This window comes from Rhinopithecus roxellana, chromosome 3, assembly GCF_007565055.1.
Source record: "Rhinopithecus roxellana isolate Shanxi Qingling chromosome 3, ASM756505v1, whole genome shotgun sequence".
Taxonomy (NCBI): Eukaryota; Metazoa; Chordata; class Mammalia; order Primates; family Cercopithecidae; genus Rhinopithecus; species Rhinopithecus roxellana.
In genome coordinates, this window is record NC_044551.1 from 61,767,177 (window position 1) to 61,785,080 (window position 17,904).

Consider the following 17,904-nt stretch of genomic DNA (forward strand, 5'->3'; position numbering starts at 1 on the left):
AGCCGAAAGTTTGGCAGGAGGAGATAGAAGGAGGAAGGCATGCAATGTTTACAAAGTATCAATTTCTAGGAAAAAAACCTGCTGGGTAAGTTCATTAATCTTTCACCTACAGCACTTTGAAGAGAATTTTAATGAGCCATTATTGGAAATTTGTCAGGGGCCTATATTTTGGGCGCTATATTTTTATTGGTTTCCTTTTTATAAAGAGGCAAGAGACCAAAGTACACAGTGTTCAGATGACTTGCTTAAAATGGGAGGCATCTGAGTCACAGAAGTAAAGTTAAATTCTCTAAGCTTCCGGTCCCATAATATCTTTCCTTAAATATACTTTTTCCTCCAGCTTCACTTTTTCAATATCACAGGATGATTCTGTAGGAAGAAGAAAATCCATCTGACCTGCCTACACTCTAGTGAAGCAACCTCCTTGAAACTCATTTCGTTTCATACTTCAGAGAAATTATGTTTGAAACAACAGAGGTGGTAGAACTTTGGAAAAAGTGAAAATCCATTGATCTTTTAAAGATCCAGAAAGCAATGTTTCTTAAAATACAGATCGATAGCATAAGACCATATTTTAATATTGTCATGTTTACCCACTCATGCTATTTATACCTTAGTATGTGCTATTAAAGGAGTGAAAAAAGCAAATAGTCAAACTTGTCTAAAGAGAAATGACAGTAGATTCCAGAACAGCAGTAAAAACAATTAAGATTAGTAGCTGATACAAATGAAAACATTTTGGGTTACTTAAGAAGGGTTCTTTTACATAATCAAAGGTAGTAAGAAGAGATGGAATTAAGACTCCAAACAGAAACAAATTGGGGGAAGCATGAAGAAAATGGAGCAAGAATAGTTTTGAATACATAAAGAGGAGGAAGACGTAGGAGTTCAACATGCCTGTTGAGAGAGAACTCAAGTAAATTTTCACAAAAGTGGGAGAAATGGCTTGAGAAATGAAATGACTTTTTTGTCTAGGTGTGTGATGCAGGATCAGTGGGGATGGATGCCAGATACAGGCACATTTCCCAAGGGAGGAAGAAATAGAAAACAAAGTGGGTTTCCTGCTAGAACAGGTGGTGTGTTGACATGTACACACGTCTGACAGCCGGGCTTCTGAAGCTTTCCAAGGGTCTGACCAGGCCAGTCTGAGTTGTCTGTAAGACTTCAGGGAAAAGCAACACAGGGGAGTCTCAGTGATTGGTTTCAAATGTCTTTGGACACATGAGACATAGCAGTTGTGGGTAAGGAAAGTAATGGGGCATCCTGCTATTGAGCACAAGGCTGAAAGCTGGGTTAGACTCAGTCACAGCTCACGGTTTGATATTCTCAGCCATCCATTGTAAGAAAGAAGCCAAATGTCTGCTTAAATCGAGGTGCGGGCAGATATTAACTCACTAAGCTCCCCTTGACCTTCTTAAATACTGGAAAAGATTTATCAGGACTTTTTCTTTCTTCTTCTTTTCTTTTTAGGGGGTGGTAGTGGTAGTTAGTAAGTAGGAGGGTGGGCCTGAAATTAGGAATGAATACAGAAGGTGGGAGTAGAGGACTAATGTACAATGTTTCTGCAAAGTTGAGAATCTTGTTTTGTTTAAATAGCAGGCTTTCCTATACTCTGCGATTGGGACTCTGTAAGTGACATACTTAAGCAACCATAAAAATGACAGTTTTGGGCTAGATTTGGGATGAAACTATCAAACCAAATAATGATGACTTGAGAATAATGTTTTTCTCCCTGAATTATAGCTGAGGAGCAGTAGTCATGGTATAAGCATAGGCTAAGGGTAAGATTGCTTGTTGCTTGAATCCCTACCCTACTTCTTGATTGGGTGATACTGGGTATCAGACTGTGTGATCTTGTATAGCAGTCCCTTAATTTCCTCCATTATAGGGCATGGATAATAGTAGTATCTATCTGTTGCAGAAACATTGTTTGTGCCTACTCTCCTGGTTCTTTTCTTTCCTGAAACAATGGAAAATCATATTTCCCATTCTTTCTCTGCATCTATGTGGGATCATGTGACTAGCTCTGCCCACTGGGATGGGGGCAGACATGGCTAGCTACATTAGTACTAGTTTGACCCCTAAAACTTCCCACAAGATTTTCCATGCCTTTTCTCTCCTCTCATTGTCTGCTGGCCAGTTGTAGAAGACCCAGGAGAGGAAGATTTAGGACCCTGAAGCTGTTGCTGCCTCCCTGAAATATGGCGTGAACATTTGTCTTCCTATCATCAGATCTACTGCGATGTAAGCAAGAAATAAATCTTTTCTTGTAGGAAGGCACTAAGATTTTGGGGACTTTTGTTATAGAAGTTAGCCTACTCTAATACTATTTCAAAGTATTAGTCACTATTGACTAAAACCTATATCTTGGGGTTGTAGTGAAGATTAAATGAGTTACTATATATAGAGTACTATTATAGAACGGTATCTGGCATATGATAAGCTCTTGATAAATGTTATCTTGCATGTTATAAGTGTAGAATTGCCTGGTTGGGTCAATCCAAGAACCCCAGTTGGTCCATTAACTTGAAGAAATGCTATTTGCATCTTTTTTAGAAAATTTGAACACAGACTGGGCCACCCATCCCTCATAGTTACTACTGGCTTCTATGATAAGCTTCATATAATCATTTTGGGTCAAATTGAGCATGGCACTATGTTCGAATGGTTGGAAATCTATGAGGACTTCTAAGTATCAGACCTTCTACTTTTCATAGGGGCCTAAGATTCAGATGGACAACAACAGGTCTTTTAGGTTCTGTTTAGTAATTTTATGGAATTCATCACATAAACTGAATAATTATGTTGAAGGGCTCTGCGAAGGCTTAAAAATGCTATATGCAAAGGGCTTAGCACCAAACCTAACCCAGTTTTAAACTCATGCTAGGAATGTAATAAATGGTAGCTGTAACAATAATAATAAACACATAAACAATCACCACCACCATCGTCATCACCATCATTTGAATACCTCTTTTCTTCTGAGAACTTCAAGACTGTATCTATATCATACTTTCTACCTCTGGCATGCCATTTTATATTCTGACACAGTTATGGCCTTGCTTATTACATAATACCATCTTTTCTAATATTCTATCTACCTCTTGCCTACTTTGACCAGAGGCCATTACTTGCTCTTATATTTGCTTGACCTAATGAGGCTAACTTGTCCTTGCCTTCTTTAAAACAACCTTTATGTATTTGCAAACTCCACACTGGTGTGTTATTAGGTATCATGCATTAAATATTCAATATTACACATTGAGATCTCAGCAATGATTAGTCGGGGAAGGTTTTTTTTTTTTTTTGGAAGAAATGTTAGTTTCAACTCTGAAATTCCCTTTTCTTTAGTAGGTACAGGTCAATAGGTAAAGACCTTAATGTTTCTTTAATATATAGATGAGCAAATCTAACTACTTTTAGGTTTGGCAAACTTTATCTGGCTCTTTTTCAAGAATTATATGGCTGGCAACTCCTCTGATGTGTTCTGCCAAATGCTTTCTCTCCTTAACCTGTGTGTGTGTATATTTCAAAGGGAATTTAAGCCACAAATTTCTGATTTATTAATACTTAGCTGATCAAATATGTGGTATTTGTCTTAGTCAACACTTACAGGTTCCAAATTCTGTTTCTCTGACCCAGGAAACCCTGAGAGATTGGCAGCAGCCACCCCTAAAGAACAAACCAAACTGGTTGTCCGAGCCTGAGAAGAAGCTAGCCCACATCTTTCCTTTAGACAGGGTTTTATTTATTTTTACTTTTATTTATTTATTTATTTATTTATTTATTTATTTATTTTTGAGGCGGAGTCTCGCTCTGTCGCCCGGACTGGAGTGCAGTGGCCAGATCTCAGCTCACTGCAAGCTCCGCCTCCCGGGTTTACGCCATTCTCCTGCCTCAGCCTCCTGAGTAGCTGGGACTACAGGCACCCGCCACCTCGCCCGGCTAGTTTTTGTATTTTTAGTAGAGATGGGGTTTCACCGTGTTAGCCAGGATGGTCTCGATCTCCTGACCTCGTGATCCGCCCGTCTCGGCCTCCCAAAGTGCTGGGATTACAGGCTTGAGCCACCGCGCCCGGCCAGGGTTTTAAATGTTATTTTTTCTCTTGGAATTCTCAGAGGTGAAGAAAAAGATATGTTTCCAAATGTCTGTTAGTTGATATCAACCTGAAATGGAAGCAGTCCCGGGTATTCTAAATGGAAGAGGTTTGGGAGCAGCAATGTAATTGAAGAGTGTCGATGTGTCTTGTCCTGGAGCCCAGTTTACATAACTCTTTACATAAGATGGAAAAAACATCTACTGTCCATATCAAGGAATGGGTAGAGGTAATGGAGTGGGGAACTGGGAAGGAGTGGACTACGGCAGTCATGGGGAATCTTGGCTGCCACTACTCACTGCTTTTGACCTGACGATACTACACTTTGGATCTAATATCTTGAGGGCTGAAGTCTCCAGAATCAACAGGAACCACTCAAATACTGGGTAGGCAAAGAGTGACAATTAAAGACAAACCTTTGCTAAAAGGTGTAAATCAAAAATAAAATTCTAAGCCCCCCAACCAACTGAATAGACCCCTCCTGTCAGCCACGGGCATCCTAAAGTAAACCCAAAATATGAATTCGGGTCATGATGGGAATGGGTGGTAGGACGTGCCTCATTATAGCTTTCTCCCTTTGGAATTCAGACACGGCTGACCAGCATTAACATTAAAACTGAGACCTTGGCCAGGCGCGGTGGCTCAAGCCTGTAATCCCAGCACTTTGGGAGGCCGAGACGGGCGGATCACGAGGTCAGGAGATCGAGACCATCCTGGCTAACACTGTGAAACCCCGTCTCTACTAAAGAATACAAAAAACTAGCCGGGCGAGGTGGCGGGCGCCTGTGGTCCCAGCTACTCAGGAGGCTGAGGCAGGAGAATGGCGTGAACCCGGGAGGCGGAGCTTGCAGTGAGCTGAAATCCGGCCACTGCACTCCAGCCTGGGCGACAGAGCAAGACTCCGTCTCAAAAAAAAAAAAGAAAAAAAAAAACAGAGACCTTACAATGGACAGAATAGACTCTGTAAGACTGATTTAAAAAAAAAAAAAAAGCATTTGTAATCTATTCTCTCTGAAAGAGCTACCTGGAGGCTTCATCTGCATAATAAGAACTTGGGTCTCCACAACCCCTTATCTTAACCCAGACACTCCATTATATTGATTCCAGGTCTTTAGATAAATTATTTTGACCAATTGCCAATCAGAAAACCTTTGAATCCACCTGTGACCCAGAAGCGCCCCACCCCACCCTTTGGGTTGTCCCACCTTTCCAGATCAAACCAATGCATTTCTTACATGTATTGATTGTCTTATGTCTCCCTAAAGTGTATAAAACCAAGCTGTAGTCCAACCACCTTGGGCACCTGTTGTCAGGACCTCCTGAGGCTGTCCTTGGGCATGTCCTTAACCTTAGGAAAATAAACTTCTAAATTGATTGAGACTTGTCTCAGGTGCTTTTTGGTTTACAAGAGATATGGATATCATGCCATACTCATGTTATATTTTTGTGATTCATTTTTTTCTTTTTTGGTAATTTTTATAATATTGGCTTTCTTCTGAAAGATGAGAGAGCACTTTGTGTATGTGTGTATAGGACATCCACTCTGCAAATATTCCAGGGGCAGGCTTGTCTCCTAGAAAGGTAGGTTGGAAAATTCAGTAGATTTATTTTGACTATATACTACAGAATGGCATGATCTTACCTGAAAAAGATAGGAAGTAGCCTTGGGACTGTTGTCAAAACTAACAATGGTGCAGTTATTTGTGAGTTTAAAAAACAGTTTTCAACTAGTGTTTTAAAAGATGCGCCTCCCTCTCTACCTCCAGAAGACATCCATGGAGAGCAAAGTAAATGCATAAAAGAAAAATGTATGAGACCTGCTTATCAGCAACCACTGAATTTTATTACATTAGTAGACTGTAACTTCCAAAGACAAATATCTTTTCTTTTCTTTTCTTTTTTTGAGATGGAGTCTTGCTCTGTTGCCCAGGCTGGAGTGCAGTGGCCGGATTTCAGCTCACTGCAAGCTCCGCCTCCCGGGTTCACGCCATTCTCCTGCCTCAGCCTCCTGAGTAGCTGGGACTACAGGCGCCCGCCACCACGCCCGGCTAGTTTTTTGTATTTTTTAGTAGAGACGGGGTTTCACAGTGTTAGCCAGGATGGTCTCGATCTCCTGACCTTGTGATCCGCCCGTCTTGGCCTCCCAAAGTGCTGGGATTACAGGCTTGAGCCACCACGCCCGGCCTAAAGACAAATATCTTTTCTTTAATAAAACCAAGTATAGACAGACTGTAAGCTGGCCCCATGATTCCTGCCTCTTGGCATTCACACCCTGGTGTAAGCCCCTTCCTTTAAGTATGAGTGGGACCTGATAGCTGCTTCCAACCCAGTAGAATATGGCAAAGGTGATGGGTTGTCACTTCCATGATGGTGTTGCATTACCTGAGACACCATCTAGCTAGCCGACTGGCCCACAGGTTAAGGGGCTGAGGGAACCTTCTAGGTCTGAGGGTGGCCTTTAGCTGAGAGCTGGCAAGTAACTGGAGCCCTCAGTCCTACAACTGCAAGGAGATGAGTTTGCCAACAACTTGAGTGATCTCGGAAGCAGATTCTTCCCTAGTGAAGCCTTGAGACACTGATTGTGACCTTGTGAGACCCTGAGCTGGGGACTCAGCTAAGTGGTACAGGGACTTCTGACTCACAGAATCCGTGAGGTAATAAGTGTGTATTATTTTAAGCTGCTACACTAGTGGGAGTTTGTTATGCAGCAATAGAAAACTAATACACCATGTAGCTATCAAAATTGTTTCTGCTACTTATGAGTTTCACACTGATGTGTGAAAAAGAAAGCTGAGTTATAGTCAACTGATATTATTAAACACTACAATAAGCCACAACTTTACTAGTGCCAAGTTACTACCAGAGTAAAATGAGAAACATTAAATTGGGGTTTGCCTTTCCCCTCTTTCAGCATAGTTAGAAAAAACATCTGTCCCTCAGACATTGGATGCTGCATCAAGGGACATGTTTTGTTAGAACAAGTAGAACCCAATACACTGCACCTTTCTCTACCCTAGAGTCACTATCAGAATTGTCTTAAGGCCCCCATCCAAATGCATGAAATAATTAGGGCAGCCTATATGCATTTGCATTTGCATCGACAATTGACTGTGATTTGCAATTGGGTACATGCCGTTTTCAAAAGCTCATGCTCATAATGAGATCCATACTTCTTATTGTGACTTACAAGGCCTACAGAATTCAACACACCCTTTGTCTCTGGATCCCTCACTGTCTCCTTGTTGAGTATGTTTTCCCTACCTGACACACAGACGGAGATCTTATGCCTACTTCCAGGGCTTCTGCCTAGAATCTTCTCCAGAATTCTCACAGAGATTCCTCTGATTTCAGTCTCAAACACTCCCTCCCTCAGCAAGGCCTTCCCCAACTTTCCTGAAGTCCCTTTTCCTCCCAGTCACTCTCTTCCACATTAACTTCTTATGTTTCCTTCCAGACCCTTATAGTATCTGAAATGACTTGGTTATACATTTATTTATGTGAGAAATCAATGTCCCTCTCACTAGAATATAAGCAACATGACAGCAAGGACTGTCTGGCATCCGCAGCAAACTAAACAAGATTACCACTTAGGTGATGCTCAACAAGTATGATGTAAATAAAATGTGATTATAACAACAAGACTGCCATACTTGACTTATTTTTCTTCTTGCCCCTTGCACACCCTCTCACAGTTTCAAAATCCACAGAAGTTTTTTGCCACTAACTCAGCCAGAATTTTTTTGTATATCTGCACTCCCAGCACCATGGAGGGTAAAGTTTAAGGAAGACAGAAGTTGTAGAAGACATAGTTCTTCCCTTAAAGACTATACAGATTAACTGGGTCGGATGATGCAGCTGCATAAATCAATCAAAATCTAGCTACAAGGCATTTACTGCAGCAGTATCTGGGCGAAACTAAATATGAAATTGCTTAGGGAATATAAGAAGGGAGTGATTAGAAAATTTCATATAGGAACTGATTCTTGAAACAGGTGTGTCAAAGGGAGATGTGTCATGAGTATCCAAAGTAAGTAAAACAAGATAAGGAAAAGCTATGAAACTCTCAGAGTTTATGTGTCCATCTCCCAGAACAATGTATTTCTAATCCAGAGTTTGCCTGTGCTTTAGAATCACTTATTTGAAGACTAACTCTGGTCTCTATTTAACTTTTGTTAATTTTGTTAACTTTTGTTAACTTTTATTTTCGTGTTCAGTCTCAAATCAGAATCTCTAAGGGGTGGGCTTGGAACTGGTATATTTTCCAAGATCCCCAGTGAGTCTGATGTGCATCCAGGGTTGAGATCCTCTACACATAGCCTGAAATGGCATCACAGGGTTAAACAAAGGAGAAATGCCTCATAACAATAAGGTAACACACAGTGGTTAAGGCTCTAGCCTAGGTTTAAATCTAGACTCTGCAAGCTGCCTGATAGGTGACCTTGGGCAAGTGATTCAACCTCTCTGAGTGATATGGTTTGGCTCTGTGTCTCCACCCAGATCTGATCTTGTAGCTCCCATAATTCCCATGTGCTGTGGGACGGACCCAGTGGGAGATGATTGAATCATGGGAGTAGGTCTTTCCTATGCTGTTCTCATAATAGTGAATTGGTCTTATGAGATCTGACAGTTTTAAAAACAGGAGTTTTCCTGCATAAGCTCTCTTTGCTTGCTGCCATCCACGTAAGATGTGACTTGCTCCTCCTTGTCTTCCACCATGATTATGAGGCCTCCCCAGCCATGTGGAACTATAAGTCCAATAAACCTCTTTCTTTTGTAAATTGCCCAGTCCCCGCTATGTATCAGCAGCATGAAAAAGACTAATTCAGTAAATTGGTACCAGTAGAGGGGGGCACTGCTGATAAGATAACCAAAAATGTGGAAGCGACTTTGAAACTGGGTAACAGGCAGAAGTTGGAACAGTTTTGAGGGCTCAGAAGAAGACAAGAAAATGTGGGAAAGTTTGGAACTTCCTAGATACTTGTTGAATGACTTTGACAAAAATGTTGATAATGATATGAACAATAAGGTCCAGGCTGAGGTGGTCTCAGATGGAGATGAGGAACTTGTTGGAACTGGAGCAAAGATGGCTCTTGTTATGTTTTAGCAAAGAGATTGGTGGCATTTTCCCCCTGCCCTAGAGATTTGTGGAACTTTGAACTTGAGAGAGATGATTTAGGGTATCAGTCAGAAGAAATTTATAAGCAGCAAAGCATTCAAGAGGTGACTGGGTTGCTGTTAAAGGTATTTAGTTTTATAAGGGAAACAGGGCATAAAATTTTAGAAAATTTCCAGCCTGACAATGCAATAGAAAGGAAAATCCCATTTTCTGAGAAGAAATCCAAGCAGCCTGCAGGAATTTGCAAAAGCAATGAAGAGCCAAATGTTAATCCCCAAGACAATGGAGAAAATATCTCCAAGCCATATCAGAGGACTTCATGGCAGCCCCCCTGCCCAACACAGGCCTGGAGGCCTAGGAGGAAAAAGTAGTTTCATGGGCCAGGCCCAGGATCTCCGTGCTATGTGCAACCTAGGGACTTGGTGCCCTGCTTCCCAGTCGCTCTAGCTGTGGCTAAAAGGGGCCACTGTAGAGCTTGGGCCATGGCTTCAGAGGGTGCACGACCCAAGCCTTGACAGCTTCCACATGGTGTTGAGCCTGTGAGTACACAGAAGTCAAGGATTGGGGTTTGGGAGCCTCTGCCTAGATTTCAGAAGATGTATGGAAGTGCCTGGATGCCCAGGTAGAAGTTTGCTGCAGGGGCAGGACCCTCATGGAGAAGGTGCAGTGCAGAAGGGAAATGTCAGAACCCCCACATAGAATCCCTACTGGGGCACCGCCTAGTGGATCTGTGAGAACAGGGCCACCATCCTCCAGATCACAGAATGGGAGACCCACTGACAGCTTGCACCATGTGCCTGGAAAAGCCACAGACAATCAACCCAGCCTGTGAAGGCAGCCGGGAGGGAGGCTGTACCCTGCAAAGCCACAGGGCAGAGCTGCCCAAGACCATGGGAACCCAACTCTTGCATCAGCGTGATCTGGATTTGAGACATGGAGTCAAAGGAGATCATTTTGGACCTTTAAGATTTGACTGCCCTGCTGGATTTTTGGACTTGCATCAGGCCTGTAGCCCTTTGTTTTGTCCAATTTCTCCCATTTGGAATGGCTGTATTTACCCAAGGACTGTACCCACATTGTATCTAGGAAGTAACTAACTTGCTTTTGACTTTACAGGCTCATAGGCAGAAGGGACTTGCCTTGTCTCTGATGAGACTTTGGACTGTGGACTTTTGAGTTAATGCTGGAATGAATTGAGACTTCGAGGGACTGTTGGGAAGGCATGATTGGTTTTGAAATGTGAAGATACGAGATTTGAGAGGGGACAGAGGAGAATGATACAGTTTGGCTCTGTGTTCCCACCCAAATCTGATCTTGTAGCTCCCATAATTCCCATGTGTTGTGGGACAGACCTGGTGGGAGATGATTGAATCATGGGAGTGGGTCTGTTCCATGCTATTCTCGAGATAGTGAATGGATCTCATGAGATCTGATGGTTTTAAAAACAGGAGTTTCCCTGCACAAGCTCTCTCTTTGCCTGCTGCTATCCACGTAAGATGTGACTTGCTCCTCCTTGACTTCTGCCATGACTGTGAGGTCTATCCAGCCATGTGGAACTGTAAGTCCAATAAGCCTCTTTCTTTTGTAAATTGCCCAGTCTCAGGTATGTCTTTATCAGCAGCGTGAAAATAGACTAATACACTGAGCCTCTGTTTACACATCTTTAGACTAGCAATAATAAATGTAGTTACTGCATAAGAACAATGGAGAATTCAATAAGGCACAAAAAGCACTTAATACAATGTGTGGCACATGGTCAGAGCTCCAGTTTTTTTCATTATCATTACCTTTCTACGTTAAAAAATTTCTAATCTTCATAAAGGCAGTGGAAAGTCCAGTGTACATTTCTAAAGTTTTTGCATCCATCAACTTCACAAATTATCATAACTTTGAAGCACAGCCTTAGCCAAGCACATGAAGAATTCAAGCACCTTTAAGAAGGGCCCCAAAGAAACAAGGCTGAGCCTGAGACTAGTCAATATGGGAGCAAATGAGCATTTTAATAGAAATTAAAATCATATACACAAGCAGAAAATGGGCCAGGTGCAGTGACTTACGCCTGTAATCCCAGCACTTAGGAAGGCTGAGGCAGGCAGATTTCTTCAGTCCAGGAGTTCAAGATGAGCCTGGCCAACATGGCAAAACCCCATCTCTACTAATACAAAAATTAGCCAGGCATGGTGGTGCACACCTGTAATCTCAGCTACTACTGCTGAGGCAGGAAAATGAGGAGAATGGCTTGAACCTGGGAGGTGCAAGTTGCAGTGAGCCAAGATCATGCCACTGCATCCCAGCCTGGCCGACAGAGTGAGACTGTCTCAAAAAAAAAAAAAAAGTAGAAAATTCATCTGTAAAATCTGACAAAATTAAAAGAACAACAACAACAAAAAGAAATTAAAATGATGACTGATGGGTTCAGCAGCCTCGCCTGACAAGGCAACAAGCGAGGAGCGTGCAACATCAGAACAACCCTTTCTGTAAAACTTTACAGAGCATTTAAATAAAACATAGTGAAGCTTTTTTCACATCATTTGGATTAACAGTACCATCTTTCTCCCTCATTAATGTGGACCCAGCCCTAGAATAAACTGAAAATCATAAACTGAATCACTCTACCTCACCCTGACCACTTCACTCCATAGTTTTCTAATATACATCCTGCCAAATATTTTTAGGACAAGTCATTTGAAAGTTTTCTAAATGTCTCAAAAATTAGCAACGTGCCAAGAATGAGACCAATTAGGTCATCCATGCTTATCAGAAAAGCAATTTATTCCTGTGCATAAGTACAAAGAACTCACTGTGCAATTTTAACTTTGCTGTATTATGATTTTTAAGATGCATGCCTTGTATATTGCTAAATGCATGGAAAAATAAAGTCTGGAAGAATATCCTCCAATCTTTTGACAGTGGTTGTTTCTGGAGTAAAATTAAGGATGACTTTGTATTTCTGCATTGTTCTCTTTACTGCCATTTGAAATTTGTATAATGAGCATTTATTATTTTCATACTACTAAAAGGTAAGTTTTTAGATGAAATAAATGCATGTTTTATAAAAAGACTAGCCTTTTTGAAAATAAGTGGGTTTTGAAAATACCAAAAAGCTTCACCTTAGTAAAGAAAGGGCTGTCACTGAATATGAATTTTAAATATTTAGTGGGGTGGAAAAAACCTTCTGCAACGGAGATATGAGCAAGGCTCCTAGTTAGAAAAGGATAGACTTTTTGGCTCCCACTGGGTGGCTTTGAGCATCTCAACTCACCTTTGAAAGGCTAACCCACCAGGTGATAGCAAATACTCCATTGCGCATGTTTGTGGAGAACAGAGTCCAGACCTCCGAGACTGGCCTAGAAACATTCTCCCTAGCAAAGACTTAAGTCTCCGTTCATAAACTGAATCAGTGCTTTTCATGATTCTAAAGGACTACCGTTCAGCTTTTTTTCCCCTTTCGTCATTCGACTCGGAAACATTGCTTTTTGTGGATTTTCATGAACTCCAGCCCAACACCAGGTGCAAATTGAAAAAATCCCACTGGCCAAATTTAGCATAGGGAGGCCTACTGTTCTTTCAACAGAGCCCCTCTTTCAGGCCAGGAGTTCAGATCTTAGCCCCTGGGCACACCAGTCAGGGGTTTTTCTTTCATCCACAAGCATCACTCATGAAAAACTCCTTCTCTACGGTGCCTGCCTCTCCAGACCCCCCAGCCTAGAGGCTCAGATGCATGTGCCTGCGTTAATCTGGGGATTTGTGGGAGAGGAAAGCCAGAGGGATTCCTCATTGATCTTGACCTCTAAATATTCAACTGTCTCCAGCTCAGACATGTAATTTTCCACACACTGCAGTTTCTGTGTGGTCGCCGTTATCATTTAGCAAATACAGTTGGCCCTCCATATCTGTGGGTTCTGCATTCATGGATTCAACCAACTGCAGATAGAAAACATTTGGGGAGGTAATCCCAGCACTTTGGGAGGGTGAGGCAGGCAGATCAACTGAGGTCAGGAGTTCGAAACCAGCCTGGCCAACCTGGTAAACCCCTGTCTCTACTAAAAATACAAAAATTAGCCAGGCATGGTGTCACACACCTGTAGTCCCATCTACTCGGGAGGCTGAGGCACGAGAATCGCTTGAACCCAGGAGGCAGAAGTTGAAGTGAGCTGAGGTCATGCCACTGCACTCCAGCCTGGGCAACAGGGTGAGGCTCCATTTCAAAAATAAAATAAGAAAATATTTGGGGGAAAAAATTGCATCTGTACTTAACATGTACAGACATCTTTTGGTCATTGTTCCCTAAACAATATAGTAGAACAACTATTTACATAGGATTTACATTGTATTAGGTGTTACATGTAATCTAGGGATGATTTAAAGTATATAGGAGGATGTGGTTAGGTTACATGCAAATACTATGCTACTTGGGACTTGAGCATCCATGGATTTTGGTATCTGCTGGATTTCTGGAACCAATCTCCCATGGATACTGGGGGATGACTGTAATTTACGTTGAGTTGCTCTCCTGCAATTTGCAATTAAGAGACCATTACATGGCATTCCCCACTTGGGGCACTCCACCAACCTCCAAAGAAGGACGTGGTGCCTTCAGAAACTCTGGCTGGTTCAAACAGGAATTCAATTCTGCTTTCAAGTCAGTGCTCCACAGAGCTTATGGCTCAAGCAATAATCTGATTATATTCCATTTTACAAGCATTTATTGAGCATCTAATTTGTGATTTGGTTTGCCATAGATAATTAATCTAAATGCCTGTTATTTAATTGAACTGCTGCCTTCTTATCCTGTGGTGGGATTGGACGACCAGGATTGCTTCTCTACATTTGCTGCCACATTTGCCTTATAAATGTTTCATCCTCTGCTAATAAGCCTGAGGGACACCCAGCTACTGAAGTTCTAATGTTAGAGGTTTCCTGATCCGATTGATTAGATTTGTCTCTGTGGACTTGGTGATTGGCATTCAAACACCCCATCTGAGGTACAGTGGTGGGGGGTTTGGAATAATGCTTTCTGGTGTTATCATTGGCCTTGGTCTACCCATTTGACAGCTCACAGAAGCAGTGCAGAGAGCATCTTGGAAGAAAGACACAAAATTATCAGACTATAAACATTACAAAAAATTCTTGATCTACTCTGCAAACTAAGTGTATCAGTCAGTCTTCTAGGATGTGGATGGTCCACTCATATTGAGCAATTCATGAAACAAATCAGTAACTCTTCAGAAAGGCATGTCCAGGGTTTCAGGAAACAAGGGCAGTGAAGTAAGGGCTAGCAGCAACTGAGAACTGCTGCTACCACCAGAGGCCCAAGAATACAAGGAGGGGAGGATATACTAGAACAAAAGCAGGCAGCTATAGAGGGCTGCCTAAAAGCAATTGTAGCTCCTGGTATAAAGATCTAGACAAACCAAAGCAACTAGAAAGGAGGGGAGACAGCCAGGAAATAAATACCATAACTCTCTCCTCCTCCTTTATGAACTCCTGCTGGTATTTCACATTAGCCGAACCCCACTGGGAGCTGGAGAACAAGACAGCCAAAAGTCCATATGGACCAGCCTCCTGGGGCACAAAGGAGGACGTAGAAGGGTGAAGAATGAACCTGCAGAGACAAACAAACAGACCCGGCATATTGAGTTTTTGTAAGGGAAGTGAGGACACAATGAAGCATGCAATAAATTTATTCTTTCTGGAAGCTAAACACAAATGTGTAATTAGAGATTTGATACTTGAGCTGATTCTAGCACAGGTAAAAGTCTGATATAGATAGAAGTGGAAGACATTGTGGGCTGAGAAAGCCTATAGGGAAAAGAGCTTTAGAAAACAACTATGTGGCCAGAGCCAGGGACGTAAACAGCAGCAGCAGCAAGAGAGCAGCCTGGAGAGACAGAGGGGCTGGCCTGTGGAATCCCCATATGCCAGGTGAAGGCATGTGAGCGTCTGATGGACGCAGCTTCAGATCCACATTTTAGAAAGTCTATCAGCTCCCTAGAGACGGGATTAATGATGCTATGGAGCTTCAAACCCCTTTCCAGAAACAGGAAGGACAAAAAAACTAGGTAATCAACATAAATAAAATAATTCTTCTTGACCATGATAGTCCCAAAGCCTTTGGCTTTAGTAACATCTGAGAAGGAGTCAGTACAATCATCTTCCTTTATAACCTAGACAGTGATTTTGCTTAATTATCTTCTCTACGAGATAGTCTTCCTCTAGGTTCTTTGTATTCTTTCACAGAATCTATGGACATTCTTTGGCTGCATCTGGAACACACTGAACATATTGCATAGGAGGGCCAAGTTCTTTTTTGTCTTAAACTTCTAAGGAGCCTTCCTTGGCACGAGAAAACTGACTCTTCTGCTGAACTCCTACACTACTTTAAATAGCTGCCACGTTACTTCACATGCAATTATGTACACATTGTAATTTTCTCTGAGTTTGTTAATTTTGATTAATTAGATTTCAACCTCCTTGAATGCACCATGCCTAATCCCAATGTATGTTCCTCACCACCACCTCCAGTGCTAAACATGCTCTGAACACAGACAGTATTTGTTTCTTTAAGAGGAGGTAGTCACTCTCTACCCCGGAACCGATTTGTGCTTTGAAAGGAGAATTTCCTTACAATTCACTGGAACGTCTTTCTATAAAATAGCCTATGCCTTTAAGCACCCATGGTTCATACTTTCTGAACCCACAACAAGTATTTATTCAATCAGAAAAAAAGTATGTGGAGCACTTACAGTACACAAGAGCTAGCAGATAGTTAAATAAATATGATTATTTGGAACATAAAAGAAGTAAATTTGGGCTAATGCATTAGTCACTAAAAATGGCCTAATGTGTTACCCTTTGCAGATCATATTTACCATTTTGCAGAGTCCTACAAAGCCTTCTCAAAGATTAAATAATGTAGGAGTGTTAAACACTATAGCAGGATTCACAAGGGAAGTATTTTTGGTTAGGGAAGTCCTTTAGCATTTGTCATCTTATACCAATGACAACATGTCAGAAGCCTGGATTTGGGAGCTCCTACTCTTCTTTCAAAGCCTTGTGGAACTGTGGAGCTCTCTGGAGGCCTCTCCACACAGTCCCAGGGAGTCATTCCAAGCTAGTTGTTCCCACAGCAAGTGTTTCTTAAAATGTTGTTCTTAGTCCTATTCTTTAGAATAATCTGGGTGATCTTGTTAAGCCTGCACTCCATCACAGATTTGCTAAGTCAGAGTCTTTGGACATATGGCCCTGGGGTATTCCATTTCTAATCCACTCCTTAGTTGATTCTTACACACACTGATATTTGAGAATTACTGCTATGGCCCTTTGTAGCATCGTTAGTTTAAATCTTGAAGTTTCATGTACACGTCTATTCTTTCCATTAGACTGTGAATTTCTTGCAAACAGGAGCCATATATGAACAGCCATATTCTCCAAACTGGGTACAATTTCTGGAACATAGCAGATTTTTGCTAAATAGGAGCTCCATTTCTCACAACTATAAGAGTTCCTTATATATGACCATATCCAGATGAATATGTTGGTTGAAACCAACCAACATATTCTATTTCTCTATTGCCATATAACTACTTACCACAAAAACTGGCACAATGTCACTTCCAATTAATTCCATTGGTCAAACAGTCATAGAGCATGTCCAGATTCAAGGCTGGGGGGACAAAGACTCTACCTCTCACTGAAGGAATGTTGAATTTGTGGCCATCTTTAATCTACCACACAACCCCTGCCAAAGTCTATTAAAAACAGACTGGGTATAATTCTTTAATGTGACTTCATGAGCCTTTCAAAGAGGCAAATAAACCAATCTTGTTTTGCGGCCTAGGAAATAGAGCTCAGAAGACATGAGACAAGGTATTTAAAAAAAAGAAAGAAAGAAAAATCCAAGGATATTTCTAGTGACTACGGCCCTTCATAGCTTAGTCCAATTAACTTGGTCACAGGCCTTTTGAACTACATTTGAATCCCATTGTGGCCTCCAGTAGTTCCTTCCCCAGAAGGTAAATGGACATGTCAATGGTAGTGAATGAAATAATTGATACCCTTTATCAGTTTTAAGACAAAGTCAGAAATTGGAGCTGCGAAAGTTTTAGAAAGTTCTAGGAATAGGCCCAGGGTATTTAGCCCAGGAAACTTCTACTATAGGAATACCCTTAGTTTGCCTTCTTGGGGTTTGCAACTCTGGATGTCTCTTAATTGCAAATTCTTCTCTCTCTCTCTCTCTCTCTCTCTCTCTCTCTCTCTCTCTTCCCCACCCCCCCAACCCCTACCCCTTTTCCTTTTTTTCTATTATATCCATATGGCTAAATAAGGCACCTGGTCTTTTCCTCACCCATCCAATTCTATGGCTGGAAAAATAACATGGCCTAGAAAATCGACATGAAATCAGTCAAGATGGTAAACTATAAGGTAGTCAAAAGTACAGAACTTCACTTGGTCAACACAGAAACTTAAATAAGTAGTCCTTGTGAAGCTAGGTTAACAAATGGCAATTCAGCTAAAAGCTCTTTTGTTGAGCTTGAAAATTCTTGACTAAGGGGTAGGAGTCATAAAGTGCTTTATGAGTCATGAGAAGGTCAAAGATCACCTTTCAACTTTTCAAACTAGCCCTGGCTACTTGTGGTAGCTTTTTTTTTTTTTCCTCCACACACCCGCCCCCACCCACCAGTTTCATCGT